At 33.4% G+C, this 20,073-nt stretch overlaps 1 protein-coding gene and 1 pseudogene across 5 annotated transcripts in view; one reads left to right on the top strand and one right to left on the bottom strand.

Moving 5' to 3' along the window:
* Positions 1-20,073, top strand: part of FBXW7 (F-box and WD repeat domain containing 7) — a 512,478-nt gene that overhangs the window by 352,782 nt on the left and 139,623 nt on the right. Inside the window, exons 2-3 of one of the 5 annotated variants that reach the window (XM_049632296.1) lie at positions 1,005-2,959; positions 6,755-6,802. The exons of 2 other annotated variants lie outside the window; for them this stretch is intronic. The gene's annotated coding sequence lies outside the window, so the exon portion shown is untranslated. Of the gene's footprint in view, positions 1-51; positions 2,960-6,754; positions 6,803-20,073 lie in introns of those variants that run through there. 2 more of the 5 variants (XM_049632293.1, XM_049632294.1) reach the window with 2 other exon arrangements.
* LOC125922445 (60S ribosomal protein L7a-like) overlaps positions 1-20,073 on the bottom strand; it is a 29,376-nt pseudogene that overhangs the window by 1,386 nt on the left and 7,917 nt on the right.

The following is a 20,073-nucleotide window of genomic DNA, read 5'->3' as shown; positions in this document are numbered from 1 at the left end:
ATTATCTTTCTCTTTTTTTCCCCCTTGGTTAGTCTAGGTAGAGATTTATTAATTTTATTGAGCTTTTTAAATAACTAGCTTTTGTATCCATTTATTTTTCTCTATTTTACTGTTTTCAATTACATTGAAATCCATTGATTTCTGCTCTTTATTATTATCTTCGTGCTGTTTGCTTTGAGTTTATCTTACTCTTCTTCTTTGCCCAGTTTCTTAAGGTGGAATCTTTTCAATTTAAAACTTTTCTTCTTCCTCTTCTTCTTCTTCTTCTTCTTCTTCTTCTTCTTCTTCTTTTTAAGTTTATTTATTTTTGAGAGAGAGAGAGTGAGCATGCAAGTGGGGGAGGGGCAGAGAGCGAGGAAGAGAGAGGATCTCAAGCAGGTGCTGCACTGTCATCACAGAACCCTATGTTAGGCTCAAACTCACCAACCATGAGTTCATCACCTGAGCTGAAATCAGGAGTTGGGTGCTCAACCAACTGAGCCACCCTGGTGCCCCTCTTTTTCATTTCTCATATAGGCATTTAATGCCATTAATTTCCATCTAAACACTATGTTGATTGCATCATACTAATTTTGGTATGTTGTATTTATTTTCATTTTCTAATTTCCTTTGAGCCTTCTTTGATCCATTGGTTATTTAGATATGTAGTTGAATTCTTATTTTAGGGATTTTTTGGGAGGTATTTTTCCTTTACTTATTAATAGCTTAGTTCCATTAGATAACCTATTTTGTATTTTTTTTAGTTCTTTTAATTCTTTAAATTTTGTTAAGGCTTGTTTTATTTTGGTGAATGTTTCATTGTACACTTGGAAGGAATGTGTATGCCTCTGTGGGTCGTTGGAATAATTTGTTTTGAATGGAAAGGGAAAATGTTTTAACTTTTTAATAAGATTAGACCTTAAATCCTAATTCCTTGAAGCCAGTAGGGTAATAGAAAAGGATATTGGTGGGGGGCACGTGGGTGGCTCAGTTGGCTAAGCGACAGACTTTTGATTTCGGCTCAGGTCATGATCTCACCGTTTGTGGGATGGAGCTCCACGTTAGGATCTGCGCTGGCAGTTCAGAGCCTGTTTGGGATTCTCTCTTTCCCTCTCTTTCTGTCTCCCCACCCCCACTCATGCTGGCTTGTGCACACTCGCTCGCTCTCAAAATAAATAAATTAGAAACTTAAAAAAAAAGAAAGAAAGAAAAGGATCTTGGGGATCTTGGGATTCACAATACTTGGTTTTAGATAGGCTGCCTTTTGCTATTTATATTATTTCAGATAAATTCTTTTGGGCTTTTGTTTTCTCTAGTTGTTAAATAGTATTGATACATTTGATTTTGTGAAATTCTTCTTTTCTTTAAAATTGTACGCATCAAGTTTTATAGTACCAGGTTTAAGGTTAATAGGTTTATTCTTTACTCCTTTTTTCGGTTATTGTATCATTCTTTTCCTCATTTTTAAAAACTTAGTCTGAATAGTGTAGTTTTAGGGATTATATGAGATGTTAGGACCCTGTAAAGTTTCAATCTATTGTAGAATCTGCCAGTTGCAGATATCAAGGTAGCAGTTTATGTTTCTAGATAAAGGCCATGTTTCTGGAAAGGGTTTAGAATTCTCACAGTGGTTGTATATGTCACTGCAATAAAGTGATCAGTTGGGGCTTGTGTTGACTTAAGGAGTGTGAAAATGATGGTGAAAGATATATAAGGCACAAGCTTCGAAAGAAGTACATTGTAAAAATTGGCAATTTACAAGAACTTATGAGGAGTTTAGAAATACTTGTAAGGTTTGTGGGAATGTTGAAGAATATGGTGGGGGCTTAACTTTATAAAAGAGTATTTGTGTAGCGAAAAGGATTATATATAAAATGTAGATGATTTACAACAAAACTTGTATTTCGTAGTGTTGTAGCAGCTGGGACAAGTCAGATATTTTAAAGATACCATGAATTTACTTTTTAAATTTGTAAATAGTGTCTATGGTAATCAGAATGTTGAGGGATTCTGGGGCACCTGGGTGGCTCAGTCGGTTGAGTGTCCAACTTCGGCTCAGGTCATGATCTTGCAGTCCATGAGTTTGAGCCCCATGTCAGGTTCTGTGCTGATAGCTTGGAGCCTGGAGCCTGCTTCCGATTATGTGTCTCCCTCTCTCTCTGCACCTCCCCTGCTCATACTCTGTCTCTGTCTCTCTCAAAAATAAAATAAACATTAAAAAAAAATGTTGAGGGATTCCTTTCAAACTCTTTGAAGTATTGTTTAAGCATTTCTTTGCAGTTTTGAAGCAATCAGGCAAGATGCTTCAGAGGATAAATACTGAGTGCTGTGTCTTCTTTGTTCAGGAAATAGAAATGCAACATGAGATTTTTAAAGTGTAAATTTACATCTTTTGCAGAAAATGTGATGGGGTGAAGGTTTTTGAAAACATTTGAAGGTTGTACTGGGATTCACTTCTGTATAAGGTGGAGATAACACTGTTGATTTGTACTGGGTTGATTTGTGAAATATTGTAATTAGGCTAAATTGAATGGGTGATGGGTAATTTGAGAAACGATTTCTAATGTTTGTTCCAGGTTATTCAAGATCTGATCTTTCTAACTACTTACAACTTTTGACTAGCTGAGATCCTGCTTTTTTTATATTCATCACCAGTCTACCTCTTGCTTTTCCACCTACAAAATTAAAATAGAAAACAACAAAAAATAACAGTATATAGGGAATAATAAATAATATAGGGAAATATATCATTAGCATAACATATATAAATAAGTATATTTAAAGATGCAAGATTTTCAAATACAAATATTTGCATGGTTATAGTTCATGAGCAATCTTTATTAAATTTGTTGCTAGGTGAACGGTATGTAGTCACTGAATTCATTCATTCTGTGTCTCTTTTGTTTTAGGGGAAGACTGTTCTACTTACATCCTTATTGTCCTCTTTGGGATCTTTAGTATTACTGGAAATTATAGTTAGGTAATTTTTTTTAATAAACCCATGTCTAGTTCTGCAGGCTCTTTAGATGTTGGATGGGATCTTTTGGTTCTCAGCTTCAGAATTAATAACTCTGTGATCCTGATCCTTTTCCTAGTATATGTCTTGTTTGCTGAGATGTGTGACCTCTGGAGAGGTTTTCCTTATATTCAGTAAGTTGATCTTTCTCTTTTAGGAAGATAAGGCAAACTTCTCTTAAGGGAGGTCCCCCCCCCCTTTTAGTTCTAAGATGTCTCTCAAATTAACAGATTTGTTCATATCAAAATTTCCCAAAGTGGGAATGGTAAGTCTTACTCTTGATGAGTAACCTGGTGAATACCATTTAGAAAGAGAAGTACCCCAGACGCCTGGGCTCCTCAATTGGTTAAGTGTCTGACTTGTCTTCGGCTCATGTCACCATCTCAGAGTTCATGAGTTTGAGCCCCGTATCAGGCTCTGCATGACAGTGTGGAGACTGCTTGGGATTCTCTCTCTCTGCACCGCCCTGCTTCTCTCAAAATAAATTTTTTCAGTTTAATAAACTGAAAAAAAATTACAAAAAATAAAAAAAGATAAGTACCTGAATTAGAAGAAGCAGGTATCTGGCTTGGGGGTGGAACAAATGGTTAAACTGATTAAAAAATCAGTTTTGTGAAAGGGTTACTTGTGCACCTTATGTCTGAGAACTGTACCTGAGTGGTCAGCTACCTACTAGTAGAACGCTGATGACAATTTTTGGCTGATTGGAGTTTTGGAGGAGTCTACCAGGCCAGACAAAGGAGAAAAGTAGATTAATACTTCTATATTGATAAACTTTTGCAAAGTGAACACATCTTTGTAATTGTAACCTAGATCAAGATAGTTACTTCTCTAAAGCTTTCCTGTGTTTTGTCCCAATCAAATAACCCCTTTATCCCAAAGTTAACTCTATTCTGACTTTGTGGTCAGAGATTAGTTTGGCTTGTTTTTTGAATTTAATAAATTACACACACACACACACACACACACACACACACACACACTCACACTCCCACCTGACATTATGTTTGTGAGATGTATCCTGTTTTGTTTTTAGTTTCCTTTTTTTCCACTGAGGTTTAGGATTACACGAACATGTAATGCTATAGTTTATTTCACCCCTTTCCTAGTGGACATTGGATTATATGGAGTTTTGGGCTCTTTAGATAATGCTGCTGTGATAAACTTTGTATATAGCTCCTTGTGCACATATGTACACATTTCTATTGATTGCATACTTAAGAATGGTATTACTTAGTCATTGGGTGTGGATATGTTCACCTTTGGTAGGTACTTCCAAATAGTTTTCCATACTGGTTATACTAATTTACATTCCTACATGCAGTGTATGAGAATGCCAGTGGCTGTACTTTCTCACTTGCACTTGGCATTGTCTGGTTTTTAAATAAATACTACACATTTCGGTTGATAATAGTATCTTATTATGTTGTCTGTATTTTCCTAATAGTAATATTGAGTACCTTTTCAGTATGCTTATTGGGTTTTGAAATTATTTTCTTGTGAAGTTTTGTTTGGTCTTCAGCCTATCTTAAAAATTGGGTTGTCTTGTTTTTGATGATTTGAAGTTGTTTTTCTAAAAAAAATATTTTGGGGGCACCTGGGTGGCTCAGTTGGTTAAGTGTCTGACTTTGGCTCAGGTCATGATCTCATGGTTCATGAGTTTGAGCCCCGTGTTGGGCTCTGTGCTGACAGCTCAGAGTCTGGAGGCTGCTTCGGATTCTGTGCCTCTCTCTCTCTCTGCCCCACCCCATTCATGCTCTGTCTCTCTCTCTCTCTCCCAAAAATAAATAAATATTAAAAAAAATTTTCATACATGAGTCCTTTGTTGGGCATGTGCATTATGAATATTTCCTCCTGCTCTGTAGCTTGCATTTTAACTTTTTAAAGAATACTACTTTTAAATTGTAATGAAGCCCCATTTGTTGTGTTGATCTTTGTGTCTTGTTTAGGAAATCTTTGCCTATTTCAAAGTCATGACAATATTTTTCTCTCATAAAACCTTTATTACTTAAAAAAAATTTTTTTTTCAATGTTTATTTCTGAGAGAGAGAGAGAGAGCACGTGTGTGCATAAGTGAGTGCAGGGGAGGGGCAGAGAGAAAGGGGGACATAGAATCCGAACCAGTCTCCAGGCTTCAAGCTGTCAGCACAGAGCCTGATGCGGGGCTTGAACTCACGAACTGCAAGATCATGACCTGAGCTGAAGTCGGACTCTTAACTGACTGAGCCACCCAGGCTTCCCAAAAGCTTAATTGTTTTAAAATTTATTGTTTAGGTCTCTGATATACTTTCTCTCCTTCCTTTTTTTATGGCCTGTGGATGGATGTAATGAATTTGATGGATTTTTATTTTAACAGTGGTAGTGATAGAAAATCTATTGGTATGCCTTACTCATAAGAAAACATTTTTATTTTATTTTGTATGTGATATTTTAAGTTCTGGTATGGTAACATTTTCTGTTAGTAAGATACATGATTTTGTATTCTGGTAATTCTTTAAAAGGGATTTAAAAACATTTTTTCCTGACTCTAAAAGAGGCAGTCTAGTTTTGCGTATTGTATTCTGTCTTACTTTTTTTTTTTTTTGAAGAGTACGGTGCCTTAAAGACATTGGGTTGTTCAGTCAAAGGCAGCTGTTATATTTAAGCAGGCGATTTAATTTCTTTAAGACTTTTTTTTTAATCTATAAAGCTAATTTAAGAAAAATGTGTATAAGTTTTTTCAAGTTGTGAGCAATGTGCCTGGCAAGCAATAAAATCTCTATAGTTAGTGCTTTATTCTTGAATTTTGAACTTTGTTTTGAAGATTATTATTAAAAAAAATTTTTTTTAATGTTTATTTTTGAGAGAGAAATAGCACATGCATGAGCGGGGGAGGGACAGAGAGAGAGGGATACACAGAATCTGAAACAGGCTCCAGGCTCTGTGCTGTCAGCCCAATGCGGGGCTCGAACTCACAAACTGTGAGATCATGACCTGAGCTGAAGTCAGACGCTTAAGCGACTGAGCCACCCGGGCACCCCTGTTTTGAAGATTATTTTGACTTGAGACCTGATTGAAAGGGTATATACCATGCTTATTATAAAATTATTGATAACTAACTTTTGTAAATAGTAAAAGTAATCTGCCTGCTTATACATTCATTTCCTTTTATTGTAGATAAAATATTTTAATTTTTTTCTGTCAGTGTAAGGTTGAATTTAAAATGCTTCCTTATGTTAATGAAAAAAAATAGAGTGAATACTTTGTAAAGACTTTTCCACCTCCTTGTCTGTACTTTAACTCTGTAGTTAGGTTGTCTAGGTGCTGCTTACAAGGTGGTAACTACAGATACCAGAAGTGTAGTGTATGATATTGTCTGTTGATGGTCAGGAAGAATTTAACATACCAGTGCTTCTCTAAGACCTTGTTAGTTTGCTCTTGTCTTGGTTGGTAATTTTTGAAATCTAATTTGTTATAGAGCTTATTCTTTGTAGTCTAGTAAACTCTACCAATATCTTGATAATTCATTAGCTTTTCCATATATTATACATAAAATTTAAGTTATTTCTAACATTAGGAAAAATTGTTTTATATTTATCATGTGCCATAGTTTCAGCATGTGATGTGTTTAAGTGTTGTAAAAAAACAAGTGGGATTCTTGGCTAGATTTTACAGAGTAGGGGTAACTTCTGAAGTTCAAAAGTTCTTTCTTCTCCTCTTCCTCCTCCTGTTCTTCCTCTTCTTCATTTTGTTATTATTATTATTATTATTATTATTTAGGGAATCTCAACCAGCAGAGGGATTTTTAACAGGCTGCCTAAGTATTTGGTAAGTACATACTTTCAGTGTTAAATATTTTGCATGTTACTTAAGTTTGCATGTGTGTTACCTTAGTGACGTTTACAGTAGTCAGTGTAAATAACAAATATAATTTATATTTCTTATAATTTTTACTTGGTACTAGAATTTCTTTATAGATTTATTCTGATTCCTTCTGATTTATTCTATACACTGTATCCAGAAAATTCTTTTAGTGTGCAATCTGAGTATTAAAAGAGTTCGATGGCAGAGCTGTCTTAGCGGGCAAGAATGCTAGTACTTTGGTGAAGGAAACACAATTTTCCTCATGTGAGATTTTTGTAGCAGTTTTCTATTAGCTGGTGACAGTAATACAGATTTCTTCTTTAGCCATCCATTACTTGACTCCTCCTTACATTAGGTCCTGTTTACCATAGTAGGTCAATATGAAGACAAATACTCTGGTAAGGCCCTAAGCTATTTTCTCTTTGGGGTCTCTAATTTCATTGTAATAACATTTTAATATTAAGAATTTCATAAACTTACGCTTTGGTTAATAGTGATAGATTTAAAAATTATTAAATATACTTCAGCAATGTGAGGCATTGGATTATCAAGTGTCATAATATAGTTTTTTAATTGTTTTGATGTAGTCTGTGAAATGTTACTAAGGATGAATAAATTTATTTGATTAGCTAATCGAAGTTTCCTAGATATATGAAGAGATATTTAATAATAAACATTGATTTTTCTTATTATGATTATTAATGTGTTTGAAACAATATGTATTTAACCAAATGTGTTTCTAAAATTCTATAATCATAGTTGATGCTTAAATATTGAACAATTACACTATTCTGCTTACTGTATATTTATAATAAATGTACATTTTTAGGAGCAAATGATGTTATAAAAATCTCAAATTTTTACTATTATAAAATGTGGTAACTGATTCCTGAAGATATATTAGGTAGAACAAATCAACATGTGTTCTCTTCCCCATTGATGCATATATTTGAGTTAGTTTGAGGGAGGCGATCATCTTTGCATTGTATATGCTTATGATATATATTTCATTTCTGCAAATTTATTTTTAGTAACTATTGGAATACATTTACATATCAAGAAATTCATCCATAAGTGTACAATTTGGTGGTTTTTAGCATATTCAGAGGTGTGTAACTGACACTACTATCTAATTTTAGGATACTTCAACTGCACCTTGTATCCGTTAGCAGTCATTCCCTAATTCCCTTTAAACACCCTGCCTGCCTCCCCTACCCCACAGTCCCCTTCTCCAAGCAACCACTAAATACTTTCAGTTTCTATAATTTGCCTATTGTGGACATTTCATATAAAAGAAAGCATATTCTATTTGTCTTTTTGTGTCTGGCTGTTTTCGCTTAGCGTAATGTTTTCAAGGTTCACCCATGTTGTAGCATGTGTCATTCATTTTTATGGGAAAAACCATTCCATTATATACCATATTTTTTGTATCCATTCATCAGTTGATGGATTGTATCTACCTTTTGGCTATTAGGAATGCTTCTGCAATGAACATTCTGGTATAAGTTTTTGTGTGGATGTATATTTTTCTTTTGGATATGCGCTTAATAAGGGTAGAATTGCAAGATGTGATAACTGTCTAAGTCTGAGGAACTGTCAGAATGGCTGTGCTATTTTATAATCCCACCAACAGGATACGAGGATTCCAACTTCTCTACATCTTTATAGACGCTTGTTACTTTTAGTCATTTTTTGTTTTAGCTATCCAAGTGAGCGCGAAGTGGTATTTCATTGTGGTATTGATTTTCATTTCTATAATAACTGATGATGAGCATTATTTCATGTGCCTATTGACCATTTACATATGTTCTTTGGAGAAGTGTGTGTTCAAATCTTTTGCTCATTTTTTAATTGGATTGTCTTTTGTTAAATTGTAAGCATTCTTTATATATTCTGAAAACTATTCCCTTATGAGATATAGGATTTGCAAATACTTTCACCCATTCCGTGGATTGTCTTTTCACTTTATTTCTGGTGTCTTTTGAAGCACAGAAGTTCTTAATTTTGATGATGTTCAGTTCACCTGTTTTTTCTTTTGTTGCTTGTGCTTTTGGTGTCACACTGCAAATTTATCTTTAAATAAATATTCATTTATAGTTTAGATCTGTGACAAGGTTTTAATTACCACAGGACTGTAAAGCATTGGCATTTTTTGTGTTTGACAGCCAAAGCCCAAAGGAAGCAATTATCTTTATATTTGTGCTTCAATTCCTTAGTTAATTGTTTTAAGGAAAATGCTATGTTTTGATCCCATGGGTTACCATGAAAATGTTAGCTGTGTGTGATATATCCATTGATAATAGTCTTGTGAATTCATGTTGAGTTTTTTTGGATTGTAGGATACCTTAGTTTATCATGGCACTTAAGGTATATTTGATGTCATACCTTAATAAACTATGCCCTTTTAGGCTAACAATATTATCAGAATTCTTTTTATCTTTTCCAGGAGGAGAAAATAAATTTTGAGAATCTTACTGATTTTAGTCTTGTGCAGGATATTTGTAGGCACTAATTTTTTGATGTATTTGTAAACTTACATATGGAATATGTATACTTTTCCTTCAAGTTTAGTAGGTATGTATCTTCTTGATTTTTATGGGACAATTTTAGTTCCTTATTTTTTATCATGTGGCTTTTATCTGTTGAAGGCATATTTCAGAATGAATTGTTCTATAATGTTTTATAATGTTGGTTTTAGAGAAATGGCATATAACAATGGAATATCACCACTCTTAGTAGCGTTGGCTTTCTGCGTAAGGGCAAAGGATTGTAATATAGTGTGATTAATGTATTTTTATTAGGGAAATTTACTTTTGTTTGTATCATTCATATTATCTAACACTGTGTTAACTTCAAATAATGAAATTTTATAGAGCCAAAATTATTGATATTCTTTTTTTTAGTTGATTTTAAATCATGGTGTCCAGTGGTTAAGCATCCACTTAAGTGTCAATTGGTAGGTAACATTGTTCTTCACTGTGATATTTTTATAGTTTGTTTTATACCACCCATGGACATTTTGCATTGGAAAAGGAAATAAAAGGTGAAACATGTCATTTTTGATGGTATTACATTTTCAGTTATAATAAAAAAAGATTTAATTGAGAGTTACTTCCTTCTATGGTATATGTCAAATGTGGCAGTTAAGAGAGTTTAACCTGTTTATGGCTGAATTAAGGCAAAATGGCTTTTGTGCACTATACTTTCTTTCTCTTGTTCTGTATGCTTACTAACAATAATTAAGTGTATATTAATTCTGAGTTATTTATATTTGAAATGGGGGTTTTAATATTAATAGAGACACTTTTTTTCTTACAAGAGTAAGTGGAGTTGCCCTTTAGTTAAACCACTAATTTCTTACTGAAATCACTCGGGGTTGCTTTATATTCTAGGTAGCAGATTCTCAGCTCATGTCCTAGAGTTTGCTGTTCTACTGATGTGCTTCATAATACACCTTGGAGATATTGGTCAGGGTTGTGTGGATAGAATAATTAAACTATTCTTTGTCAGAACGGTCTTTCACTACTTAATCTTACTGAGGAAAGCTCAAATGGACTTGGATTATTCTAAATGTCACATTATTTTTGTACAAATGTCTGAAAACCATTACACAATAGTATTGACTCCCTTTTCTCCCAGTACAATTTCTGTAGCAACATCATGCAAGGAGGTTTTCCTAAAAGCTTTTTCCTTCAGAACTCCCCCCCCCACCCCCCGTTTTTAAGGAAAAGGTTGATCCAGAGTAGCCCACTTTTAATCTAGTAGTCATCTCAATTTTATTCTTATTAATCCTTAAGGTTTCCATACTTCTGATCTTTCTTCAGAAATTTCCAGTCTATTAATTGAAATAATTACAACTGTTCATTTCTTTGGTTTTGTTCCCTGTTCATGGACTTCCTCGATTTGGTAGAGTTCTATCTGATTACGGTCTTTAGAAGTTTCTAATATAAATTGACACTTTTCCTCCTAGCTTAGCCTCAGTGCTTCCTGGTGATCCTTATCTCATTTTGATCTTCTATTTCATTCTCAATATTAGTTATTTGGAACCTTTCCACTGTCCTCAAATGACCAGTCCTATTTCTATTTTTCTCATTCTTTTTTCATTTCATATTTTATACTTTATTTCTATCTTCAGTCAAAGAACAAAATGTTTTCATTTTTTTCAAAGGATAATATCTATATTCTTAATCTTATCCCTTCTTCCTTTCACTTGAACCTTGCTGTTTTCTGTTATTCTCCTTTTCCATGCTGGGTTCTCCATCTTATCACACTTAATCTTGAAAAGTGCCTTTTACTTTTACTCTTTCCCTATCCTTCCCTTTATCACTGAGCTTGTTTGATTTGTGGTCCAGTTTCTTAATTCTTACTCGGCTACCTTCTGCAGTTTGACTATTGTTTCTACTGGCATTCTGCTTCCTCAAGTGAAAGTAAACTTTTCTTACCTAACCAGATAGATAGTTAAGCTCATGTTAAAATGCTTTACAACATCCCTAAGGTAAGATTGAGTTCCAGTTGCTAAATCTGTGTGTTTTCATTTCTCATCCTGTCCTACTTTTTTTTTTTTTAATAGCATTTGGTATTTTGCTTCTTCTTAACATTCACTTCTCCCTTGTATTCCATAATAACTGTGCTTTATGGTTTTTGTGTGATTTGTCCAGCTACATGTTCTTTTTGTTACTGCTTTTTTCTTTCATATACCTCTGAGGTATAAACTGCATTGAAGCTTTGCTCCTTGCTCCTTCTCATTATGTATCATTTCTAGGAGATGGTCTCTGTTTTTATTATGTAAGTTATCACAAATTTGTGATGACTCACAAATGCCACACTTTCCTTCATTGTCTGTTTGACTTCAATTATTTTGTCCTTAGCACCCCTAAATTATTATTTCTCAAGCTGAAAAATTTGCCTTGAACATGCTTGATATATTGTTGGAATTTACTAAATGCTTATTGAATCAGTGAATGAACTCCTTATCCAAGTGCCCCAATCTGTTCGGTTTGTTCTTTTTTTTATATATAATGATTTTAACCATTCACCTATTTTCATGTTACAAACCCTATAATATCTTTGACCAATTCATGTCTACCCTTGTTAGCATTAATTATTATATTTTGGTTCTAAGCTTAACTAATGAGGTAGATGATGTTCTCATTTGCAGATGGTAGAAATAGGGATCACAGAGATTGTGATGTACTTATGATTTCATGGATAGTGGTGGAGTTGAAAATTAAGATTATGTTTCTGATTACATGTTTCCTGGTTTTCACAGAAAACATTGTTTCTAATGATAAAAGCAGTATGATAGATAATAATTACTCTTAATGTACTATGTGAGTTAAGAGAATAAAGACTGGAAGATGGTAGGAGTACTTTAAATTCTTATGTGATGGGATGAAGGTCCTAATTCAGAGGGAGGAATGAAAATCAAGGATGTGAGAAGTTTTTCACTCAACATTAATAGAATTTTGAGATTCTGACATCTGGTAATGATGCAGTGATGCCAGTGAAGTAGTTGTTGAGTGAACCATCCTTCAGATAACAATTATAAAATTATAAAATCTGGATAAAATATTAAACTTCATCTGTGTGAAAGCCGCAAAAAATGACTGTAAATGAAGCAGAAGCCAGATTAAAGGTTACTACTCTTTAAAGCCTGCAACTGCAAGGGCGCCTGGGTGGCTCAGTCAGTTAAGCGTCCAACTTCGGCTCAGGTCATGATCTCAGGGTCCGTGAGTTCTAGCCCCGCGTCGGGCTCTGTGCTGACAGCTCAGAGCCTGGAGCCTGCTTCAGATTCTGTGTCTCCCTCTCTCTGACCCTCCCCTGTGTCTCTCCCTATCTCAAAAATAAACGTTAAAAAAAAAAAAAAAATTAAAAAAAAAAAAAAGCCTGCAACTGCAATGTGTAAGAATTGTATGTTTGTAGCTTTCTTGGCTTTGGATGCATCCCAGCCTCCTGTAGTTCCAGTAGCATGGGACAGAAGTTAGGGCTAGCCAAGCAGCTGGGAATATACTGAGAGAGATTCTAGAAGCAAAAGAACCATTGAAGAGGTAAACAAAAACTAATGGAATTTTTCACCAGCCCACCAGCATTGCAAGCAATTCTAAAGGAAGTTCATTAGTCTGAATGGAAATGGCATCAGGTTGCAAGTGCCATTTACAGTACGGAATCAACATTTAAAAAAAGTGAATATGTGGGTAATAATAAAAACTATAAACTTTTTTTAATTAAAAAAATTACCGATGATTAAAGCAAAAACTATGATTGTATTGTTCAGTTTAAAATTGAATTTTCAAATCTTTTTTATTCCTGAAGTTTTTTGTTTCTTTATTTATGGTAATTGCTGCTTACATAGTCAATCCATATTTCTCTTACATAATCTGGTTATTAGATTGGATATTTTTTCTCTTTTAAAACAATAGTTTTATCCTTCATTTAGTTTTCTTGAGTTAGTTTTACTAACGAAGAGACATACATCTTATTTTACAGTGATTAAAAATGTATATATAAATTATCATAATATTCTTCTGCTCACCCATATGTCACCTAGGTTTTGAACTTCTTTTTCTTCCTTGTTTTATTATTTTTGTTTGGATGCTAGATAAAACTGTAGTTTATTGTAGTTGTGTACTATGGGGTTCTTATAATAGTATGTGTGTATGTAGTTCTATGTTGTAGTCTAGCATTGCCAGGGAAAATTTGGTTTTGTTTTATTTGGGGTCTGGTGGAAGCCGTCTTATCCTCATATAAATTTACTGCTACCTCAACACAACCTTCTATATAATAAAACAAATTTCTGTCTTAACTATAGTATGAAGTTCTGATTTATAATAGTTTTAACTTAAATCACAGTCTATACAGTAGGCAAATTGGAAAAATATTCAGAACATTTAAAAAATGGTTATTTAATATGTGGCCTCCACAGTAAAATAAGTTAAAAGAAAATGCTGTTTATTGCGTACTATGAAATTGGATAGCCTGGTTTTTTTAAAGTTTAAAATTTTAAATATGTCAATTATTTGGGGCACCTGGGTGGCTCAGTTGGTTAAGGGTCTGACTTCGGCTCAGGTCATGATCACGGTTCTTGAGTTCGAGCCCTGCATCGGGCTCAGTGCTAACAGCCTAGAGCCTGCTTTAGATTCTGTTTCCCTCTCTCTCTGCCCCTCCCCCACTTGTGCTCTGTTTCTCTCTTTCTCAAAAATAAATAAACATTAAAAAATTATAAAAAATATCTCAATTATGTAAGTCTTCTGTGCATTGGATCATTCTTTCTTTTATAGACCTTTAATAATAAGAAAGCCAGTCTAGTTCACCATTCAGTTTTTGAGACAACTGGTATGATTTGAACTTAAACTTTGATGTCAGGCAGGTTCAAATCCTACATCTGTTGCATACTCTTCTCATTGTGAACTTAGTAATATTTTGATTATATTCGCTGTACTTTCTTAAGAGATCCATTTCTGATTTTTTATCGTTTATTTATGGTTGAGAAGGAGAGACAGAGTATGAGCAGGGGAGGGGCAGAGAGGGAGACACAGAATGTGAAGCAGGCTCCAGGCTCTGAGCTGTCAGCACAGACCTCGAAGTGGGGCTCAAACTCACAAGCTGTGAGATCATGACCTGAGCTGAACTCAGATAATCAACTGAGCCACTCAGGTGCCCCTTAAGAGATCCATTTCTAATGTTCTATTAAGCTTCCTGAGATTTGTTGATAATTTTTCCCCCTATTAATGTTATGTAACGTTTGAATTCCTATAACACAACTGTATTTGGTAATAGTGGGTAATTCTTTTAATTTTGCTTTTTTCTTATTCAGTTATATAATTATATTCAGGCAAATATATGAAAAGACAGAAATATTTGAAGGTTTTGTAAGTAATTATGGCAGGTAATTTGTTTGGTTCTGACTAAAGCTGAATTGAGAATATATTTTATTTAGTTTGGATATAGTATATAATTAGATGGAGCTCAGTCATTACCATGTATAGTTAAATCATTGCCAACCGTCCATTGTAATTATGTCTAGTGTCTCCGGGCATCCTGACAGGAATGTGTAAGACTAGAGGGAGTATTTCACTGTGAATGTGTCCTGTAATGGCCATTACTGGCAGTATGAGGCCACCGCTAGTAGTGGAGGAGAAACTATATTTGAAATGTAGAGTCAGAATCAAGTCCGTGGAAACATTTTCAGGTATTTAAAACTGTAAGATTCAGTTTTCACCCCACAGATTGAAAATGTCAATGCTCCTGTGTAGAAAATAATTGATAATGTAATGTGTATATAATTTCATAGGCACCAAATGTTTTTTCTATTTTGATGAAAATGCCATATTTAATAAAATTAAAATATGTAATTTCATCTGCTTATTGGAACACTTTAGTAAAGCAAGTAAGAAATGATAAGACTTCTGATTTGGCTGTATGTTAAGGACATATTATATTACATTTATTAATTAAGAGAAAAGTTCAGATAAAAATTAGTGGAATATGAAACAATGATTAAATAAGTGCCATGAAGAATTAGAAATTATTCTGATGTTGTGAAGTGCATTGTGACATAAAAATGTTTTGAGGACAGAAAAGCAATTCATTTAAGGGGAAAAATAAATTATAAACAGAAATAATGAATGGACTCCTGGTTTTTTGATAATCCAATTAATGAAAAAGAATGACTCATATGAAAGTATTGGAAGGATATCTGAATGACTTACTTATTTGAAATCAAATTCTCTGACCAGTGAACATAGCAAAATCTCATAACATACCAACAATGACACTGATGATTGGTTAATAAATGTCTTAAATTTTGAGCATATAAGGTTAGTTACTACACAGGAAGACTTAAATTGAAATCTCAAATTTCTGTACAAAAGAAGCTTGATAGAAATTCATCACATTGGTCAACTCTTTAGAGAATTTACATGACGTTTCTGATAACAGGTTGTGAAGTTTACAGTTTCTACAAATTTTGAACAACTATGCCAGAGTAAAGACAAATTATCCTCTTGGTCTCTGTATAGGGAATCTTATAAAATCATTCAAAAAGTCAAGCAAAGAGTACTCAGTCAAAAAATATAGGAAATATGGTATAACAGAAGTGTTTCAGACTTTTAATTAAAATGTTATTTTTTTGGATTGTGTGTATTTATGGTATTTCTTAGTCTTTTAATATTTTGTTGATTTTTTTTCATTTCAAATATGTATTCACTTTCGTTTCTAATTTGTAGTCTTTCTTTTAAATCCTCTAATTTTTAGAAGCTTTAGGCCCCTCAAAACCTAGATTTGCCCCTGTTAAGAGGATAGAGCATGGATGCAAGTGGGATCTGATGGGATTGGCGGGGCATGGTTTAGAGGGACTGTGTCTTTCTGAAGAGGTAGCAAGATCTGATGAAAGGCATGGAGAGAACCTTATGAGTGTTTGTGGGAAAGAGCAATTCAAGTAGGATTCCTGTAAATTTAAAGGCCCTATTGTGGGAATAAATCTGTTGTGCTTATTAAAAGGAGACAGTGAGGTTGGCGGGGTGGGGGGTTGGTGATGAGTTTGAAAAGGAAAGCAAGGGCCAAATTATATATGACCTGGATAGGAATTTAAGGAATTTATATTTTGATTCTAGTTATAATGGGGTTACCATTGGAGAATTTATCGTATTTTCAGGCTAGCAGTGAACTCTTTGATGTACTCATTTGGAGACCCAGGCTTCTTTCATCTTTTAGGTCTGTCATCCTGTTGTGCTTTATTCTCACATGCCAGCCATATCAGGATGGAGAAATAACCTGCATACTAGCTTTCTTAAAATATCTATCACAGAAAAGCATCCATTCTAAAATTCATTTTCCTTTGATGAGAATTTAGTTACATGTAATTGCAAGGGAGCCACATGCGTTACTATGGAGGGTGAGAATGAATTTTGGTTAGGAAATTTGGTATTGCTGCCACATTAATACTTATGGATTAGGGCCTAAGATCTGATTTATTCTAACTTATACTTAGTGTATCATTTTAAGGTTATACTATGGTTTAATGTTTAACCATTCTCTTATTGCTAGATTAGTTTCGAAGTCCTTGGTGTCAAATGCAAGGCTGCAATAAACAACCTTGTTACATCTCCTTGAGATGTTAGGGCAGCTAACAAAAAGTGTAATTGCTGTATAGTAAGGTATAAGCACTTAAAAAAATGTACTAAATACTGTGAAATTGTCCTTCAAGAGTTACTCTCATCATCAGGGGATGAATATGTTCTTTTTACTACCTTCCTCATTAATACTTGATGTTGTTTTTGATAATCTTTCAACTGAAAAATGTTTTCTCATTGTTTTTGATTTGCATTTCCTTTATTATTGATGAAGCTGAACATCTTTTTGTAAGTTTTTGGCAATTATTTCTACTATGAATTGTCTATATGTTATCATTTTTTTCTCTTGAAATTGTTTTTTTTTAAATATCTGGTTATTATTTTAATCCTTTGGGTCTTCTGTTTCAAAAATAATTTCCTAGTTTGTTGCCAGTTAAGAAAAAATTTTAATACTATTTGTTATATATGGTGTTTCTATATTGTTTCAGTATAGGAATGAAAAATTTTGATATCTTGGACTTTATATTACTGGTTTCCAAACTATTCTGTGGAAGCAAATATTACACAAATTCTATAAACTAGTGTCTTAGAATTTTGATGTTTATTTTTTATTTTCTTTTTGTTTAAAAAATTTCAGATCTACAGTTGAGAAGATAGTACAATGAATACCTGTATACTCTTCACTTAGACTCACCCATTGTTAACATTTTGTTAGTATTTTGCCACTTTTTTTTACTTAGTATATCTATATTTGTACTTATATCCATATCTACATTTACATATATATATAAATTTCTTTTGGTTACACACTGAAAAACTAAAATTCATATTTCCTGACATGTAACTGCTAAATACTAAACATGAATGATGTAAGAATAAGATTTTTTTTCATATATAAGCATATATGTTATTATACCTGTGAAAAAGAGGTTGGCTTTCATTTCTCCCTTTATGCAGTACTTTCATTTTGTATTATGTAAATCTTAGCTTTCATAATGGTCTACACAGGGGTGCAGAGTTTTGAACTCACATTTCCCAGAGAACTTTGAAATATCTGTCAATGGGCATGTGATATTGCTCCAAGAACGAATAGCACTAGAAGGCCTTTATAGTTCAATACAAAGCTTAGTTACAAATATGTATCCCAGTATTTGTAAACTGATACCTATTTTACTTTATTTTATTTAACTTAAAAGATTTTTTTTGAGAAGGGCAGAGGGAAAGGGAGAGAGAGAATCTTATGTACTCCAGTGTGGAGCCCTACATGGGGCTCCATCTCATGACCATGAAATCATGACCTGAGCTGAAATCCAGAGTCAGATGCTTAACTGACTGGACCCCTGATGCTTTTTTAATGAAAGAGGAAATTTTAGTGGGAAAAGAGAAAAATGTGATGCCAAATGAGGAAAAGAATCAACAAGCAAAAAAAAAAAAAAAGAATAATCCTGTGAATGAAAGACTTTGAACATAAGTGATTATGGTCAATAAAATAACATCGATTATTTGTGTAGTATTGCCATGAATCTACACACTGTCACTTCTAAGCTGGTTTTGCCACTAGCATCTTTGCCATAAATGATGGTGAAAATACTGACCACAGTGTCAATAATACTAATAGTCATTTATGTAGTTAATGAATCAGTAAGTGTTTTATCTTGAGCGTATTCTGTTACAGATAATGTTTCTACTCATTTTAAGTTTTGGGTATTTTTAGTTTTATACATTTATAATAAGTTAACAGTTGTTGGAAGCTGTTAGTGATTTAGCTTTGGATCGAACTGTTCCAATATATCTTTTACAAATTTCTCATTGAACTGCTTACTTATCTTTATGCATCAAGATTTTCTTAATATAATCTAACCAAAACAGTACAGAAATAAGTTGCTGAAACTGATAAAAACTCAATGATTACATATTTTTGTATTTATTAGCCCATTGCCTTATTAATTTTCTTTATGTAAATAAATATAATTCATGAAATCTAACTCATAAAAATTTTATACTAATAACATTGTTCCTATATTTCAAATGTTGGAGTTCTATATAAGATTTCATTTGGAAAGTGTTCAATTAAGGGAAAAAGTTGAAGATCTCTAGCTTCTATTAATAGCATAAGGTAAACATTTTCTGTTTGGTTAGTATTATTATTTGCCATGGATGACTGGCTACTTCTTTAACTCAGAGTAAGTATTGTACTTCTTTATTTATATATAGTACATCCTCAGACATTGCTTTTCAGGGTTTCTGACTGGTCTGAACCCACTTGTTATAGAAATTAGCAATTCTAGCTCCAAAGTGATTAAAAGCCTTACAATAAAATATAAATTCCATAGAATATGTTCTGGGTAGTAAAACAATTTAAAATGTTTTTTGATAAAACTAAATTTTAATAATATATACTTTTCTTTTTAAAAGGTAGGATATTATGACCATAGTTTTAGTTTTGGATAATGTAGGGTTTCCAGTTTGAATCTCAGTTATTATAAAGTGATGCCATTAGGGAGACTTTATAGTTTAAGTCATCCCTGACTTTTAGAAATAGGTCAGTGTCCTATGCCATTTTTCTCCAGGATTTCCTCTTTCCCACACCCCTAATACCTATTAAAACCATTATTATCCTACATTTTATAAATAGGGAAAAAGGTTCTGCTTCCCTCTTTCCCATACCTATTATTATACACAAACAGAAGGTGTTATTAGGCATTTATAAAGCATTACTTTCTATAGTTTGTAGTACAAAGAAAATCGATGTATTCTTGTATTGACTGTGCTTTTGAAAACTCTAGTTCCTGCCCTGCCCCTCCACCTGGTTTGGAATCACTGCTTTGTGACTGTAAGGCCAGTCTGCCTTTGATATAACTCCCTGTTGATCACCCGGGGTTGACTGAATAAACTGCTATGTATAAAAGGAATCTTGGGACTGACTATTGGGTTTGCTCTTTGCATGTTTTGGTTATTACTCTTGTACTTAATTGAATAGAGTACTGTAGTACTCTACTTGCTCTAAAGAGATGGAGTAATGATGCCATCTTGCTTATTAGGCAGAAACTAGTATAAAAAAGGGCTCTTTGTTTTACTACAGAGCCAGCTTAATTAGAAAAAGTAGAAGTGCTAATGGTTTTGAAAATATGATAATTCTCAAGTCATCCCTCTGGCTTGACTATT

The sequence above is a fragment of the Panthera uncia genome, chromosome B1 (assembly GCF_023721935.1).
Source record: "Panthera uncia isolate 11264 chromosome B1, Puncia_PCG_1.0, whole genome shotgun sequence".
Lineage (NCBI taxonomy): Eukaryota > Metazoa > Chordata > Mammalia > Carnivora > Felidae > Panthera > Panthera uncia.
This window is presented reverse-complemented; position numbering and strand designations above follow the sequence as displayed.